General features: G+C 38.9%; 1 protein-coding gene across 3 annotated transcripts in view; it reads left to right on the top strand.

Moving 5' to 3' along the window:
- The first annotated feature begins 14,275 nt into the window (after positions 1–14,275).
- The window catches only part of ncanb (neurocan b), a 109,401-nt gene continuing 106,183 nt past the window's right edge, over positions 14,276–17,493 (top strand). For all 3 annotated transcript variants that reach the window (XM_053238159.1, XM_026924298.3, XM_053238158.1), the window contains exon 1: positions 14,276–14,778. The gene's annotated coding sequence lies outside the window, so the exon portion shown is untranslated. The remainder of the gene's footprint in view (positions 14,779–17,493) is intronic.

The raw sequence follows: 17,493 nt of genomic DNA, 5'->3' as shown, positions 1-17,493 counted from the left end.
GTGGCGACATGCTGAAGCATCTGCTTGGGCTAAAATCTGTTAAGTGGAGAAAATAGCCTTTCTAAGCTTGAAGATATACATTAACAAACTTAACCTTTGGCATATGAGGGGAAATTTGTAGACATTCTGTATTGTATTGGTACTGAACTTTCCAATATGACTAAGGGATGATGTTTGCACAGGGCTATAAAACTATACAGCTATATAATTGCATATACCTTATGTGTAATTTAAGCATAGATTTAATTTTAATTGAGTAATTTTAAAATTAATAAAATCATTATTTATTAATTTCAAAATTAATAAATTTAATAATTTCGATAAATGCTTGTGATTGCATTAATAGGCCAGGTAAGTATCTGTTTAAGAAATCATTCACCTTGCATAATGAAGAATATTTCTAAACACAAAGAATATGGAATGGAAAAAAAAAAACATAATGCAGGGTTGCTTTTGTGTTACTTTTGTATTTTAGTTTTCATGGCCATCTATGAAGGTTTCCACCATGGGAAAGTTTAAGGAGAGAGGACTTTGTGTTTAGTGATTTCTTTGTAACAAACTGCAATTTTCAAACTGCAATTTATCCAGTCCTCTGTCTCATTGTCCATTTCTGTAGCTGCCTTTTCATGCCCTGAGTGTTAGCAAAAGGAAGGTTGCTTGTCCAAGGTTGACGACTAAATAAATGAAAGACAGTTTAGAACATTTTCAAGTCTCCAGCTGTCTAGATACCTGTCTCGGTTTAACCCAGTTAATTGCATTTACAGCTATTATGACAAAATAGCAGCCCTAATTAGGAGGATTGAATCTCATTAGTGCTCATTTACACTGACTGCAACAGCGGGGCACTGTCTGTGAGGTGCTCTGGATGTGTTCCTCACTGTGGGCATTTTGTTATGCTGAATTAGAGGTGAGACCATGGTGTTACAGCCCTAGGGTATAGACACCACTATAATTGGGCTTTCAGAGCCCAATAGTGTGTGTGTAGGCGTGGGTGGAGTTGTGACAAGTGTGTGTATGTCTGTGTTTGTGTGTGTTTGGTTGGTTGGTTGGTTGGGGGGGTTGTTGTAGGGACAACATCATAGCTGCAGAGCATTCAGTTATTTTCTACCTCAATATTGTCTACTGTAAGTGATTTCACTCTCAATAAAGCTCCTGATTCCACCCAATAAACCATTCAATTACCATGCAAATCCAGTTTCACTTTAAGTCTAATCTCCTGACTCACCCTTACATAAAAGGAGCTAGCAGAGTCTCATATCACCTCCTCATCCAAGGAGCATGAAGTGTACAGACATTCTACGCCACTCAGAGAACATTTGCAAGGCTGTGGGCTCTCAAACAATGCAAAGCTTAATATTCTCTAATGCTGTACTGACACACTATAGAGACAACCTCTATTCTCCAGCGTCTCTGAACTGTGACAATCAGGATACATGGGTAAAACAGCAACGGACTTGTTGTTTAAGGACAAGGCTTATAGTCTGTCTGCTTTGCCACCTATTGTATATTTTTTCCCTTTTTTCCCCCCAAATGAAATGTAGGGGTTTATCTGAAGTGCACATCATTGCATGTTCTCCCACTTTTGTGTAAACCTGCTCTTTATGTGTTAATCTGTCTTGCGATATGACATGCTTGTGGATTGGTTGGAGTGAGCTTTAATAATGTGTAGTTTTGAGACCATGTCCCTGTGTTAACCCAGCCATTTAAACTGCTGCTGACATTTGGAATAAACTGGATGGATCATTGGTGTGGAAATGTCACTGCCTGGAGAACTGGCATGTGAAGGGAAGAGAATGATTGGTAAGTCCACCCCATAATCTCACTCTCTCGCTCTCTCTCTCTCTCTCCTGAATGTGAGAGAAACCATGCTGTTCTCTTTCTCTGTCTTTGTAATTAATTTTAGAAGTCTCTCTGTCTGCGCCTCAGGGTGCCTTTATATCTCTGGAGGACAGTCTCTTTTTTGTTCTCTTCAGCATACAAGTACAGTTTTAAAGCTTCTTCATTGCATTTTCACAATAAGAGAGGTTTATCTGTATTGTTTTACTAATGCCAGCCCTTTATAAGGTATGTCTGTAAAGGTTTTCAGTTATTGAGGTAATTTTGAATGCTTTTAGTAGGAACTCAAGGCGATTGGATTTATATTATATAAGTAAACCTGATGAATCCTCCTGGCTGAGTGATGAAGCATTTCCAATAGTACAAAATAATTCCAGTCTAAACTCTCAAGGCATTCAAAATTGCCTGAACAGTGAGAGAAACTATGAAAGGATCAGGCTGTGATCATTTTAATCTGTCTAAAGGCAAATTTTGCACACTCTTCAGAAAAAAGTATGAAATTGAACAATTGCTTCATGCTGAGGAGGTTTTGCCTTTTTTACCTTATATACCTTTCACCTGGAAAAGTGACTGTACCTTTAAAACTCATTTAAGATACATAATTATACTTTAAAGGCCACTGCTGTTCCTTAATGAGTTTTATAGGTACTAATGGAACTGAATACAAATATATTGTTTGTATTGAACAGATAACGTGTTCTAAATTGATAGAAATATAGATATGAATAATAGGTTCACTTTTTTTTTTTTTGAAAATAAAAAATGTTTTATTCTTTAACATTAATGATACATTTTATGATGTATTTATGATATTTTCTCAAAACAGCAAACTGTATGGTCAGTGATTTAACCGACTAATGTGCCTATATTGATTGCTCTAAATATTACTATAAACTCATTTAAAGTGATATTTACTGCTGACAGTGTGACCTGCTGATCATGTTGACGCGATATAATATGTTGCACTTGGGGTGGAGGTGACCTTCCTGACCACCCCAATGTCACGTACTGGTACAGCTCAATACACATTTTTCCTGGAAGTGAGCATAAACATAGATTTAGTTCTACGTATGCTAAATGCCTTCATCTGCGGCAAAGATTCTTTTAGATGGTGGTCCTGTTTATTTGTAAAATATGTCTGTGTTTGAGCAGGATTTCATCTGGAAAGTTTGCTCAGGTACTGTAATTAGGACTTTGAAACTTTAAAGATACGGGTTTGAGATTAAAAAGTAGAATTCCAATTCTTTATGTACTGCTCTTGTGTGAGGGAAAACAGTTTTAATCTAGTAGTGCTTTAAAAGCTGATATTGAGTTTGGGTAAATAGCTGAGTCATTAACTTTGCCTTTGCTTGTGGATAGGCAGAGAGAAGGTGTCTATAGTTAGTTTTGTTTACACACACACACACACACACACACACACACACACACACACACACACACACGCAAATCAAAACCACATAATCCTTTAGTGTGCTGCATTGAGTCAGCTCTGACTACGTTTTCCCCCCAAGAAGTATAAAGGTCTATCTGCAAGACTATTCACTGTAAGGATGAGTATTGCATTTGTAAAGGGATGTCAGACATTTCTTACTTTTCCTAAAGGAACGCAATCACAATCTATTTACATGGGTCATTGCTAATTGCAGTTCTAACATTTATAGACTCTGCAAGATAGCACCTCCAGCATGATTTGAAAAAAGATGTTTTACACTTGCATGAACAAAACAACAGGTTGCCTCACTGAAAATTGCTTTGTGAAATAAATGTTCACTGTAGAGGACTCTGATCATCTCTCTATGGAGTACCATATGGACATATGTAAATACCTATGCTTGCAAGTCTTTTGAATGCTTTGTAGTTCATATGCACATGTTGGGTGGATATAGCTGCATCACCACATATTGCTCTGGAAGAGCTTTGAATCAGCTCTCGTCTTCAAAAAAATTCAGTCTCTCAGCTTCTTTGGTGCACTGTGTGCAAATTAAGCAGCGGTCAGGGCTGTAAATGCCATGCATTTGAGCTTTTTTTGACAGGGATAACTATGGCTTTCTGGGTAATGGGTCAGGCACAGAAAGGAGATATGCTTCAAGCACAAGGCTCTAATTAATGGATGAGCCCAACTCTCTGGCTTTTGATATGGCAGACTGTCTTTTCCTTCAGAGAGACACAATTTAGACCAAACACAAGTTGCTGAGGTGCAAAGGCTGTGTCCATCTCTCTGCCATTAAAGAGCTAAATAAATCCCCTGAGACTATGTGATCTCTCATCTTGGAAATTCTTTTTGATTAGTCAGAAACAAAACTGCACATGCAGCTAGTGAAAGAATGGATGAAAGTCTTAGACAGGCTTAATTGTCTTCTCTGGTAACAGCAAGTGTTTTAAAAAAAATCTGCCAGAAAAAAAAATAAATTGTAAACATTGTAATAGATAAGGTTATATTGCAAGTAAGGTATTGTGTTCCACAGAGCTTTATTGTTTATAGTCAAGACAGGGTTGCTGTAAAAATTGTAATTAGGCTAATTGTTTGCTTTCCCCTGTACTACTGCAGTTTATCTGGATTTATTTTGACTGCAGTTCCTTCTAATATCACATACAATATATTATAGGTTAGTTTCCCAGGCCTTAACTGCTTTCAGCCAGCAATTATTATTAATTCTCAAATAATAATCCTGAACTTACCTCTTCATGCCTTTGGGAGTTAACATATCAAGGTCATTTTTTGTAATCAGAATGTTTTTTGTGAAAACAAGGTGGAAACCTTCCTCTAGTTTTAGGTCACCTCACTGAGCCTTCCACTCTCCAGCATGCTAGCCGTTTTTTTTTTTTTTTTTTTGGTTAATGAATATTCATCCTAATGTAATTTTCCCTTTTGTTTTCACATTTGCTTCATTATTCATCTAACATCTCTTAGCTCAATGAGTCATGATCAAGTGATTTATTTTCTCTCTGTCTGTGCTGTGAGAGTATTCTTGATGTTTTGCATGGAGACAATATCAATTAGTGTTTAGTGTTGCCTGATTGCAGAGTGAGAATTGTGCTCCAAACAAAGAAACTCAGGTTAATAAAGCAATCAAAATGAGTAGCAGGCAAAAAAAAATCACTGCCTTGGTTTTCAAATAGTGAAGTGACTCCAGATTGTGTTCAAGTGTGGGTACCAGAAAGCCCTCAAGTGGTACTAGACTGTCAGAGATACCTTTTATACAATTTCTTCACTTCTGAAATATGTTCAGATATTTGGTCTTGCTTACAAAATCCAGGCAAAGAAAATTGACTTTCCAAGGAGAATGGATCATGCAATCACTTGTATCAAGTGACTGCTTTTCTGTGTCGTGACAAAGCTGAATGTAGTGCTACCACACTGGAGGTAGCCCAACAAACATTCCTATCCTTCCAAAAACCCACAAGCTGTTTAGCCTGCAATGGATGAGAGACCTAACACTATACCCATCACGCTCTGAATATTCAGACTTGCTCTTGTCTGGAGAGGACATGTAATCATTCTTTATGTATATGCATGATTCCCTCTCACATATACGTCTTTGGGCATTATGCATTATTTAATTAATGAACTGATTAGGTTTTAGGGTCTTTGTGTGTACATTTCAATGTAACTACAAAGGTACTGTATGTGTGAGGTTGAATTCAGTCAGAGCACACAGTTATTATGTAGTAACTCCTTTCGTGGCCTATCAGTTGCTTCATGTGTAGCAGCTGAAGACTTTGGTGTGGTTATTGATCTCTCCTTTGAAACTTATATACAGTCATGGGAAAAAGAAAGTACACCCTCCTTCAATTCTATGTTTTTATTTATCAGGGCCTAAATAACCATTGTGTGGTATAAATAATTTACAGTAGGGCAGCCGCTGCCTGGGCTGCTGCTGGAGTACTGGCTGGCTGGACCAGGCTCCGTAGCACCTGCCGGTCCTCTGTCTGGGGCTGACGTGGGGCCTGGTGGATGCCGGCAAGGGTCTTGATGATCTCCGTGAGTGGTGAAGGCTCCATGTTGGTGGATCTTCCTCAACTCCCAGGTTTCAGCACCAGTGTGACACTTTCACAGGATGGGCCGGTAATGAGGAGATGAGAAGCAGGCTTGGGACAACTCAAACGGGCTCTTTGTTTTTCTTCACCACCTTTTCTTTCCAGCAATTTTATTTCACTACACATACACACACACACACACACACACACTCTGCTCGGTGCTGCTCAGCTCTCTCATGGCTCTCATTCCTCCCCTCCTTATCCTTGCCACCGCTCACTAAAACACAGAACACTTGACTCTTGATTCTGACATCTGTGGGATTTGTGCAACCTCCCGGTCACTAGTGCAGAACCTTTACCACAGAGCTATCACTGCCTCAGGGAAGACACAGCCAGGCTGTAAAGTATAGCATTTCTGTTTCAATATTTTGTTAGGTGCTTGTTGTTATTATATGCACTACACACTGGTCACTGGCATATTATTAGCATGGACAGTATGTGTTCAGTAGATGTGGGTTCAAAATGGGTATGGCTGACATTGTCCTCAGGGTGGCAATAGCCCCTAACTCGAAGACTCAAAACTCAAAATTTAATGGCAGCATTACTAGTATTTCTGATCATGGATGGTAGACTAGGGCGACTAGAGTCTAAAAATCAAAGAGAAATATTTCTTATGTTCAAGTCAGGTGTCATAAATCCAGTTTTCAAATTTACTGGTGTATATTTAGTTTTTCTTTTCTTCTCAGTTGTAGGTCTCTACAACCCTGGCATTTGTGTTTGTTTGTTTGTGTGTGTGTGTGTGTGTGTGAGTGATATAACCCAGTCCCAAGACACACTTTGATCTTAACATCATCTCAGCCTGCAGCTATAGTGAGGAATTGAGTTTATAGTGCAGCCTCCTTCAGTTCGTGTATACCAGGTAGACATACTCAAGTCTGAATTGGGTTTCCATTTGTATCAGTTCCATGATGTGATCTTCACCTGTATTAAATTCTCACTGTGTCGCCCCCACGGTTGCCTCAATTCTTTCTTGATGGTTACTAGATTTGAGATCAGATTCATCTTTCATTACTTTATGTTTCTTATAGAGTTGAGATTGGTGGTCCTGTTTCAACATAATGGCTTCCTGGCTCTCCTGGAAATGATGGAATGGAGAATGGTGGCCAAATTGATACCAGTCATGGGTGATGTCTTCCACCCCCTCTGTGACATACTGGAGTTATTGAAGAGCATCTTCTGTGATAGGCAGATACAATCATGGTATAGCAAAACACACTACAGGAAGTCATTTTACTGACTTCTATTAGATGCTATCTATCTATCTATCTATCTATCTATCTCTACACCCCTAGAATACTAATACTACCTAATTAACACCTTGTCGACATTAGCAGGATTAGCACGATGTGATCATTAGATTTTGTTTGTTTGTTTTCTTTGTAAATCTTGTCACATATCTGTTTGTGAGAAAAATACTACTGTGAGAGTGTTATTTGAGACGTTTCCTTTAATTACTGTTCTCCTGCTATGACTACAGATGAAACAATAATAAAGCAAAAAAAATTCACAGCCGAATATGTATTGTAACCATTATATTTGTTTCTCTGTACCTTTGTTTAAATGATTTGCATGTTATTTCCACCAGGCTGTGGTTGCAGATTAGATTAGATTTTTTCAAAGACAAAATTATAGCTTCAGATATTGTAGCTTCAGTTATATTAGTTTCAGTAGTTTCAAAAGTGCAATAATGTTTTCTCTGGACCATGCACCAATTTGTTAACTTGCTTGGACTAGTACTAGGTGGCTGTCGCACCCTTATGAGAGCAATGAAAGGTTAATTAACCACGTGCTTAATCAACCCTAATGTTCTAGTGGATTTACAACCACATCATTATACTGTACTTACCAACATAATACTCATTACTATTCTTACTACTTGGTTCCCTACGTGTGTGTTATGATCAATTACAATGGTCGTTGCATTGTGGTGCCAGAAGGTATGTAGAAAATGCATTTTCACTTTCATAATAATACTATACTTAATTGCCATAGGAATATATAAAATAAAGATCAATTTTCACCTTGCATTTTGGTCTAATACCTCAGCAAAGGCTGCTTATAATCTACTTGAATAATAAAGATAATTCTTACACTGACATTCTCTTCTCACAATGGTCAACAGCTTTTCTTTTTAAGATTGAGCCATACTAAATTTAAAGCCATACTAAATTCATACTAAATTCATCCACTTGATTGAGCCATACTAAATTCATCCACTGTGGTGTGGCTTGTTTGTCATTTACTGTAGACAGAGGACCAATTTCTTTATGAAGTATGACGGTCCCTCCATTATGGAACAGCTGGGCCCTCACCTGAGTGTCTTCATTTCAATTTCATTTAGATCCCTTGCTGATTCATGTCTTTTCTCTGTGCTCGATGGTCCCTCCATGGCTCACACAAAGCCCTTTAACCAAGCACAGCATCATTAGCTCAGCTGTGTTTTCTCCCCCCATTCTCAGGTCAATTTTTCTCCTTGCATAATTCAAGCCCGTTTTCACACATACACAGTAATGGCAAGTGTCCAAGAGAGGATGGCCAATTGCCTTTAAGTGCTTGTGTCAGTTGTTTCTGGGTCAGTAAGCAGGACTGGCCTCATGCCAGTGGATCTTCGGTCTATAGCAGTGGTGTCAAGGTTGTGGAGAGGAAAGAACTGCAAAGCCCAAGGGTGTATGGTTACACCACACTAACAACAACAGATAAAGGATTATAAAGCACTTGTGTTACTGCACTTAGAACTTCATCGTGTATTATTTGTTTCTGCAGCTCAAGCCAAGGTAATGTTCCTCAGTCTCCAATAGTCTCAGTTATAAGTTTATTATTTTTAATGTATTGATTGTTTGACTGTGTTTCACACACTGTAAATGTTACAATATGCATCAGTCCAAGTTGCATATGTGTAAAATCTGAGTGCAAGTTTAGATCTCTGTAAGCATGCTCCTGTTTGTAGTGAGGTAATCAATACTCCTCACTGCACAGATGAAAGTGAAGACCTTTTTGTTGCTAGATTGCACTTATTTTAGAATCTCCTCAACATCCAACAATCAACATCCTGCTCCCCTCTGAATTTTAATAAGGTGTACATTTCCTCAGGGAGACATTTCGATTCTATTCATAAATCATTGGGACTGAAGCTATGTTGTGAACATTGAGAAAAATGTGCTATATATTTTGTTCAGAGCAATGTCTGTGGACACAGCAAAGGTTTTCTGTGTTCTCTTCTGTTGTCCATTTATGTGAAGTGCCATTGACATTTAATCGTTCACTTTGTCATCAGCCAGAGTAATGAATCCATGGTTGAGTGTTTATGGTGCCTTGGTTAATGTACCTTGACGCTGTGTTATTTTGACGGACTCTTGCCCAGTGAGTCTATATTTCTGAAGGTGCTGTCCATCATAAAATGGCATATGCCATAATCACATGCTCTGAAATATAGTTCATATAGTTCTATAGTAATTCTTTGAAAGAAAACATGTTTTGTTCATTGGAGAATGCATTCTGTGTGATGCTAATCCACTCTTTAAATCCCAGTCTAACATATTAACATGAGCAGACTCTACTTTCTGAGGAAGCTCAGATCTTTCAGTGTAGGCAACAAGATGCTGGAGATCTTCTACCAGTCTGTGGTGGTGAGTGCCATTTACTGTGCTGTGGTCTGCTAGGGGGGCAGCATCAGTGCCAGGGATACCAGCAGGATTAAAAAGCTTATTCGCAAGGCCGGATCTATCATTGGACACAAACTGGAGACGTTTGAGTCAGTGAGGAACAGGAAGTCACTGAACAAACTGCTCTCCATCATGGACAATCCGTCTCACCCACTCTACAACACACTACAGAGTCAGCGGAGCTCATTCTCCGAAAGACTCATTCAAATTCGTTGTCACAGAGAACGTTACAGGAATTCATTCTTACCATTTGCAATAACATTGTACAACACCTCACCTGTGTGTGACAGATGATAACACTTTCAAATTATTACAAGAAAGCTATCATTTATCACTTATGTAAATACTGATGTAAATCTGGTTAAATCTACAACTGTGTTCCATATCTGCACTACTACATTTAATTTAACTTATTGTATTTTACATTTTATATTTTGTGTGTGTACCTGTTGTATCTTGCTGCTGACCTTGCTGCTGTAGCACAAGAATTTCCCTCATGGGATCAATAAAGTATATCTATCTATCTATCTATCTATCTATCTATCTATCTATCTATCTATATTATAGGCACATTAAATGACCAAAGCTTCTGACTTGTTTTCACCCTCTGAACTGTAATTTTATATCTGAAAATTGTAGCTTGAAACATATGTCCCTAATGAGCATGGATAATTAAGGTACATGATGGCCAAATATCAATAGGTCTGTTATAGGGCAGTCACATATCAGCACCATGGACAGAGCTTCTGTAAAAGCTGCTAAACTGCATGTTAATGAGGCTCCACTAATGACGGCGTGGTAATTTGCACATGAGCACGATTGTGACTGGACTTAAACACTTCACCAAACATCCAATACTACCGTAGGCTACTAAACAGTAAAATGTACCCTATGATGGAGTATTTTGCTATTCACATTTGGAACACTGGGAGGCCTACCTTGCCCCCAGAAATGAAATTTTTTATGCCAAAGAGGAGGATTTGTGTAGGTATGATTTCTCAGCTGTTTATTGTTAAGCTAACAATAATAGGAAGCCAACACAAATGCTTCATGTTAAACACTTTAATTACTTTTAAAAAAAACAGTAACAATAGTTCAAGTGGCATCAAATATTGTTTGTGTCATGGGGTTGGTCATAAAAGCCACTGGAGGCCATTGTGGTCACAAGTACAACACCATGTTAATATAATGACACTGACATTGAATAACTTTGAGTTTCATGTGACATCACACATTATAATTGCTGCCATTTTAAGCACTGAATACAGAACCGACTGCATCAGCTTTGTTTTTGTGCTTTATTAAGAAGATTCATTTTGATTTATAATGATAATCGAATGCCCTAATAGACTTGACTCCATGCATCTCCTTGTCATGCTGCCTTGTAGCTATGTTAGCTAGCTACGTTATGGGACAACTGTGTCTAAAATAAAGTTTATCTTGGCTTATAATATTTCTAAATTAGCAATATTATTTAGTTACCTGATATGAACATACCCTCACTATAATGACAAAAAGTTTTTTCTACTAATGAAACCACTCTGATGTGAAGAGCCATAGGCTTCTGTGCTCTTAAATGCTTTGAGGCAATCTTAAATCTTCATCTTCATAGGAAGGGGGTTATGTATGAGACAGAATAAACACAAGTACCTAAAGATCACAAGTACCTAAAGATCACAAGTACCTAAAGATCACAAGTACCTAAAGATCACAATTTATTTTATTTGTTGAAATGCTGGCTACCTTCATGCAGCAGGTTGTGATAAACAGAAAAAATGAATGAAAGCTCATTCCAGACAAAATAAACACGGGAGAAAATTGGGACTTTACAGGGTGAACCAGGAGAATTAGCATGTGCGGCTATAAATAAGTGAAAGAGACGGAGGTGGGCGTTTGTGTGTCAGATGAAATGTGTGTCAGTGGGCCATATCGCTATCCTTCTGCATCTCCAGGGACATCATTATTCTGGAGTAAAGAAAGCGGGCAGGTCAGCCTATAGCCTTAGGGGATGTGCAGCTGTGGAAAATATTTATTTGGATATCAGAAAAATACACAGTCAAATACACAGCAAAAAATTTTCAACAACACCGCAAACTTAATATCTACACAATTTCATTTAGATGCAAACGTTAGGTTACTTTCACACTTTGCTTTTTGCCGGGTACTAACATGGTGTCTGTTACTGAAAAAAAGGACGAGGAGGTACCCCAGGATTTGTGGAAGATTCACGGTCATTCGCATCCTTTCACACACAGCAAAAAAAATCCCACGTGCTAAATTATCACCAAATATTTCATATTCAGCTGGATTAAGGACAGTTATACAATGTAACCCACATGTCCAATCATGGACCATATTTATTGTATAGCGCACTATATAATTTTAAGGTCATGTCTGAAAGCATACTGTACATTGAGTGCAATCCTACAGCAAATACAATGCACTTGTCAGTGTGTAGAAAACAGGCAGTACGGTGCTATTTCAGACATAGGTTACATGTGAAAATGAATAAAACAATGTGAAAAAAATCACATACTAAATATAAAAAGACATACTGTACACTATGGTGGCACAGTAAGTACTGTTGCCACCTAACAGCTCCAGGGTGCCTGGTATGATGCTGAGCTTGGGTTACTGTGTGTTTAGCGTTTCCCAGTGTTTATGTGGGTTTCTTCTGGGTTCTCTGATTTCCTCTTGAGTCTTTAAGTGTTATACTAAGAATCAGGGATTCCTTTAACTGTAAAATAAATTCCACCAATCCCCACAGAACAGATTTATTTTGTGATCATAATTAAACTTTTCAAATATTAGGCTAATTAAAATGTATATACTGACAATCTGATAATCTACAATCTCCTCCAAAGTATTGGAATGGCAGTGCCAAATCTTTTGTTTTTACTATATACTGAAGACAGTTGGGTTTGAGATCAAAAGATGAATATCAAATCAAGTCAAATCAAGCAGCTTTATTGTCCTTTCAACCATATACAGCTGGTACAGTACAAAGTAAAATGAAACAATGTTCGTCCAGGACAAAAATGCTACATAAAACAACACAGAACTACATGAGACTACACAGAACTAAATATGAGACAATAGATCAGCTTTCATTTCCAGATATTTATATCTACATGTGTTAAACAACTTAGAACATGGCACCTTTTGTTTGAACCCAACCGTTTTTCAAGTGATCAAAAATATTGGAACATGTGACTGACAGATGTTTCTTGTTGCCCAAGTGTGCCCTGTTAGAGTGATTGTTTAATCAATTAATAGCTCTGAATGTCTACTCATGGTTTGAGCCCTGGGTTTCACCTGTGAAGACTGCATTTGTTGTTAAAAAGGATAAACCAACATGAAGACCAGAGAGCTATCTATAGGAGAAAAGCAAGACATTTTGAAGCTGAGAAAAGAGGGGAAATTGATCAGAGCCATTGCACAGGCATTGGGCAAAGCCAATACAACAATTTGGAAGGTGCTGAAAAAGAAAGAAACCACTGTTGTACTAGACAACTACTAGACATTGAACATATTAGGTTAGGAAAACAACAGCAGTTGATGAAAGAAACATTGTGAAAGCTGTGAAGAAAAACCCAAAATAAACAGTCAGTGACATCACCAGCAACCTCCACAGGGCAGATGGTGAAAGTATCACAATCCACCATTCAAAAAAGACTTCAAGAGCAGAAATATAGAAGCCATACTCCAAGACGCAAACCACTCACCAGCATTAGGCCAGACTGGAATTAGCAAAGAAATACAGAAATGAGCCACAAAAGTTCTGAAACCAAGTGATGGAAAGGCCAAAGTTTGGAGAAAGAAAGATCTGCTCATGATCCGAGGTCAATGGTCAAGCACGGTGGAGGCAGTGTCATGGCTTGGGCTTGCACAGCTGCTTCTGAAATGGGCTCACTAATTTTTATTGATGGTGTAACTCATTATGGTAGCAGCAGAATGAACTCAGAAGTCTACAGAAACATTCTGTCTGCCAATTTACAGAGAAATGCATCCAATCTACTTGGGAGGAACTTCATCAAGCAGCAAGTCAATGACCCAAAACACACTGCCAACACAACAAAGGACTTCATCAGGAGAATTGGAAGGTTTTAGTGGAAGGTTTTAGACTGGCCAAGTCAATCACCAGACCTTAACCCAACTGAGCATGCATTTCACCTCTTGAAAAGTAGACTGAAGGGAGAAACCCCCCAAAACAAACAACACCTGAAAGAAGCTGCAGTACAAGCCTGGAAAAGCATCACAAAAGAAGAATGCAACAGTTTGGTGATGTCAGTGGGTTTCTGACTTTATGCCATTATTGCAAATAAGGGATATGCAAACAAATATTAAGTGTTATTTACTTTAATTTACTTTAAGACTATCTATTGCTAGACTTTTACTCACTTAAAAATGGGGTAGTCTGCCACCCAAGGTGCCATATTCTAGGCTGTTTAACACATCTAGATGTAAATATCAGGTTTTCTGATATATGCTGTCATATTCTTTAAAAAAAAAAAACATTTTTGCTTTATTGTGTTATGGATTCATTCAAATGGGCAGGCAAACGGTCTAATACTACAACAAAAAAAAAATCACAGACCTTGGCTATGCTTCACAGACCCCACTCTGTGAGCCAGTGTAGTAAGAAATATGAGTGCAGCTGTGTCTAAAATAAGTCACCCCTCCATCCGCCATGTAAAACACCCAAAACGCCCACGAACTGCGCTACAGGACTCGGAGGCACTCCGGTGTAAGAGCCTGCACGGTATAATGGTGGCTGAGGTGTGATGGTCGCTACAGTTTGGACTAAAAGCCGCTCTGGTCTCTTTGCTGAATTAAACAGGAGGAGGGGACACTGGAGGCGCTGAGGCTCCGCGCGCGCTTTTGTTCACTTCTGTCTCCTCGCGACCGGCGGAACTCGCGCGCGCTGTTTGTGCTTGTGTTTTTTTTTTTTTTTTCTTTGCACGCTCTTCTTTCTCTCGCGCTGTCCTAGCGCGCGGATCACCAAGAGGAAAGTACAACACATACACATAGCTTTGTTTCGCCTTTGTAACGAACCAGAACCTGTTCACATCTTCATGAGGTTTTTTTAAATTATTTTTATTATTTTTTACCTCAGTAACGGAACAGCGACGGAACACCTGCCCTGAGGAGAACCGGCGCTGACTCTGTCGAGCTAGGCTAGCTCAGTCGGCTAGCTCACATTCCTGTGCACTTTGAGACGCCGGAAATCTCCGAAAAGAAGGTGAGAGGAATTTTTTCAACTGCCCTTAAATCATCGTTATAGCGCAGCCGAGTCGCTACGAACAGCAAACTCCTGACTGAAATGTGTTAGGGAGCACATAAAGCCCTGGAAGAATAATCAGTAAAAGGCGACAAGGACTGGACAATGAAAAATATCCCAGTGTGAAATGAACACTTAGAGTGGTCACTGTTTATACATGAACACTATGAGAGTTAATAGGTTTGTAATTGCTGTGCACTTGCAGATTAAGCATCCTGCTCCAGCAGCTGTAGTTTAGTTAAAGCTTGTTTTTGCCAGTCATTATGTTCTAGACATAGAGTGGTATTAAAACAGATGTGCTTAAAATACATGTCCAGAATGTTATTTTCCAAATTTCAAATATTTGTGTTAGAGTTGGAAGAAGTGATTTCACAGTACTTGATATGTATCAGGATATTTAGTAGACAGAAGACCAGCAAAACAATAAACATGTGAAGAAGAGTTCAATTCTAACCTACTTTAACTTAGCGTCTACAGAAATAAATATTCTAACCTGAGACAAAGAGAAAAATTATGAGAGTGAGTAATACTGGAGTTGGTCAGTGATATAATAGTAGTGATATTGCCCATGACATCACCAAAAAGTGTATTGTGCCATAATTTATCATAATGTAATTGTCATATTGCACACCTCTACACTCTAAAAAGGGTTTTAAACAGTACCTTTCCTTGTTACTGGAGTGGTACCGTCATCTTTTACCTAGAAATGCGCATGCGGTACTCGAAAAGGTAATTATGGCCCAATTATTTACTTAAAATCTTTTTTAAAGGTACACTATATCCACATTTCCAGGTGAAAGATACATACCGGAGGTACAAAAGATAAGCGTGCCCCCGCAGCTACAAAGAAAGGTACAGTTTAGTACCCTTTTTTTCCTGAGTGTGTACAATGAAGTGTAACAAAATGTCACCTCAGGTCTCATCAATCTGACTTCTCTGTTTACTTTGTGCCTTACTGCCAGAAAATATACTCTTCTGCCCTGTTTGAAATGCCACTTGTAATTCCTGCTTGATTAAAAGAAAAAAAACATTTGTAAACAACCCTCGTCTTTATACGACGTCACTGTCAGGCAGAGAGAAACCCCATGCAGCTCTCCAGTCACTTTATATCCTATTTGCAAGGTGCGAGCTTTGTGACGCTTTAGGTCATGTGAAGTTTGACAAGTGGTGAGCGTGATCGCTTTTAAGCTCATTGCAGTGACAGTGGACCACTAGTGAGAGAAAGAGACAGATTTGATCCACGATGGCACTCTGTCGTGTCTGTGTGTGTGGTTTCGTCTTTTCTATATGACTCACACTCAAGAGACTCGAGGGCTGATGAAAGAGGCGCACAGCACTCCCTAGCATTTGGGCCATCAGTCTGGAACATGTCTTAGTGTTTGACAAAAAAGTGGCTGTATACAATAGAATCATCCGTCCACGTTGCGTGCATGTGTGTTTGTGTGTTTGTGTGTGTGTGTGTGTGTGTGTGTGTTCCCTTGTTATTTGTCAAAGTGCATCTGAAATAGAGAGTGGCAGCGCATTGTGTTTATAGGAGCCCTGGGGAAATTTCAAGCAGCTGTTTGTAGCAAATTGGTTGCTGGTTTTTTCAATGTCTCTTATGTCTTCTTGCTCCTGCTCTGCTTTTTTTCTTGCCTGACTTTATCTATCCTCACCCCATCCCCATCTTCCTCTCACCCTGACACATTCATGCTCATCTTCTCTGTCTCACTCTCTACTATAACATGTGTTAGACCTGCTTTTACATTTAGCGGTAGTATTTATCACCAGGTTTTGATCGAAGCAGTCTCTCTGTCATGCTCTGTCTGATGCTGTTGGCCATGTCTCTCTCTCTCTCTCTCTCTCTGACTGTCTGTCTCTCTCTTTGTCTGTCTCTCTTTCTTTGTCTCTTCTTCTTCCCCCACACTGGTGAGATCAAACACCTCTCAGCATCTGAATTATTCATCATTTGTTTGATAACATGTACATTTTGACATCACTTGAATAAATGTGGTGAGTGCCTGTAAAATCACTGTCACTGACCTTTTATCAGGACGTGGGAACCTTGTTGTGATTCATCAGACCTCTGATAAACCACATGCCTCTGTAATCCTATCAATGTCACTAGCAGTGTTTCTGTATTTAATTTCAAGGTGGCTTGGCATTATGCTGCCAGACCTTTGTCTACAGTAGCTCATCAGCACAATCTCTCTTCTGCACTAGAACTAAACTACTTCTTCAGCACTCACAAATGCCAAAAGGGCACCCTCATATTGTCATTAAAAGTGAGGAGGAAATTGCTTTGGCAAAGCAACCCGGTGGTATTATGCTGTTTTTAGCAGGGGCCTGATTGATTCTCCCTTATTTCAGTAATGTGTTTCCGCCTGGCTGCGCAAAGCTTAGCATCAACACTTGTAAGGAGAGGAATGTTGACAGGTGGAATTAAATTTGTACTTGAAAAGCATCCAAACAGCCCAATGTCTTCAGATTCCAGGAGATAATGTCCTTGTCGTAAATTATCATGCAAAGAGCTTAATGGACCGAGTCTACTGTGCGGATGACTGAAATTACTCAGGAAGCCTAAGCTGGGCACAAAGTAGTGAAAATGATGTTCCTAGTGAATGCTTGCTACTAAGCCTACTTCGTATAATGCATTTCCTCTCTGCAGAACCAAAGTTGCTTATATCGGGATTCATA

The sequence above is a fragment of the Pangasianodon hypophthalmus genome, chromosome 11 (assembly GCF_027358585.1).
Source record: "Pangasianodon hypophthalmus isolate fPanHyp1 chromosome 11, fPanHyp1.pri, whole genome shotgun sequence".
Taxonomy (NCBI): Eukaryota; Metazoa; Chordata; class Actinopteri; order Siluriformes; family Pangasiidae; genus Pangasianodon; species Pangasianodon hypophthalmus.
The sequence above is the reverse complement of the archived record's forward strand: the minus strand, read 5'-3'. Positions and strand labels throughout refer to the sequence as shown.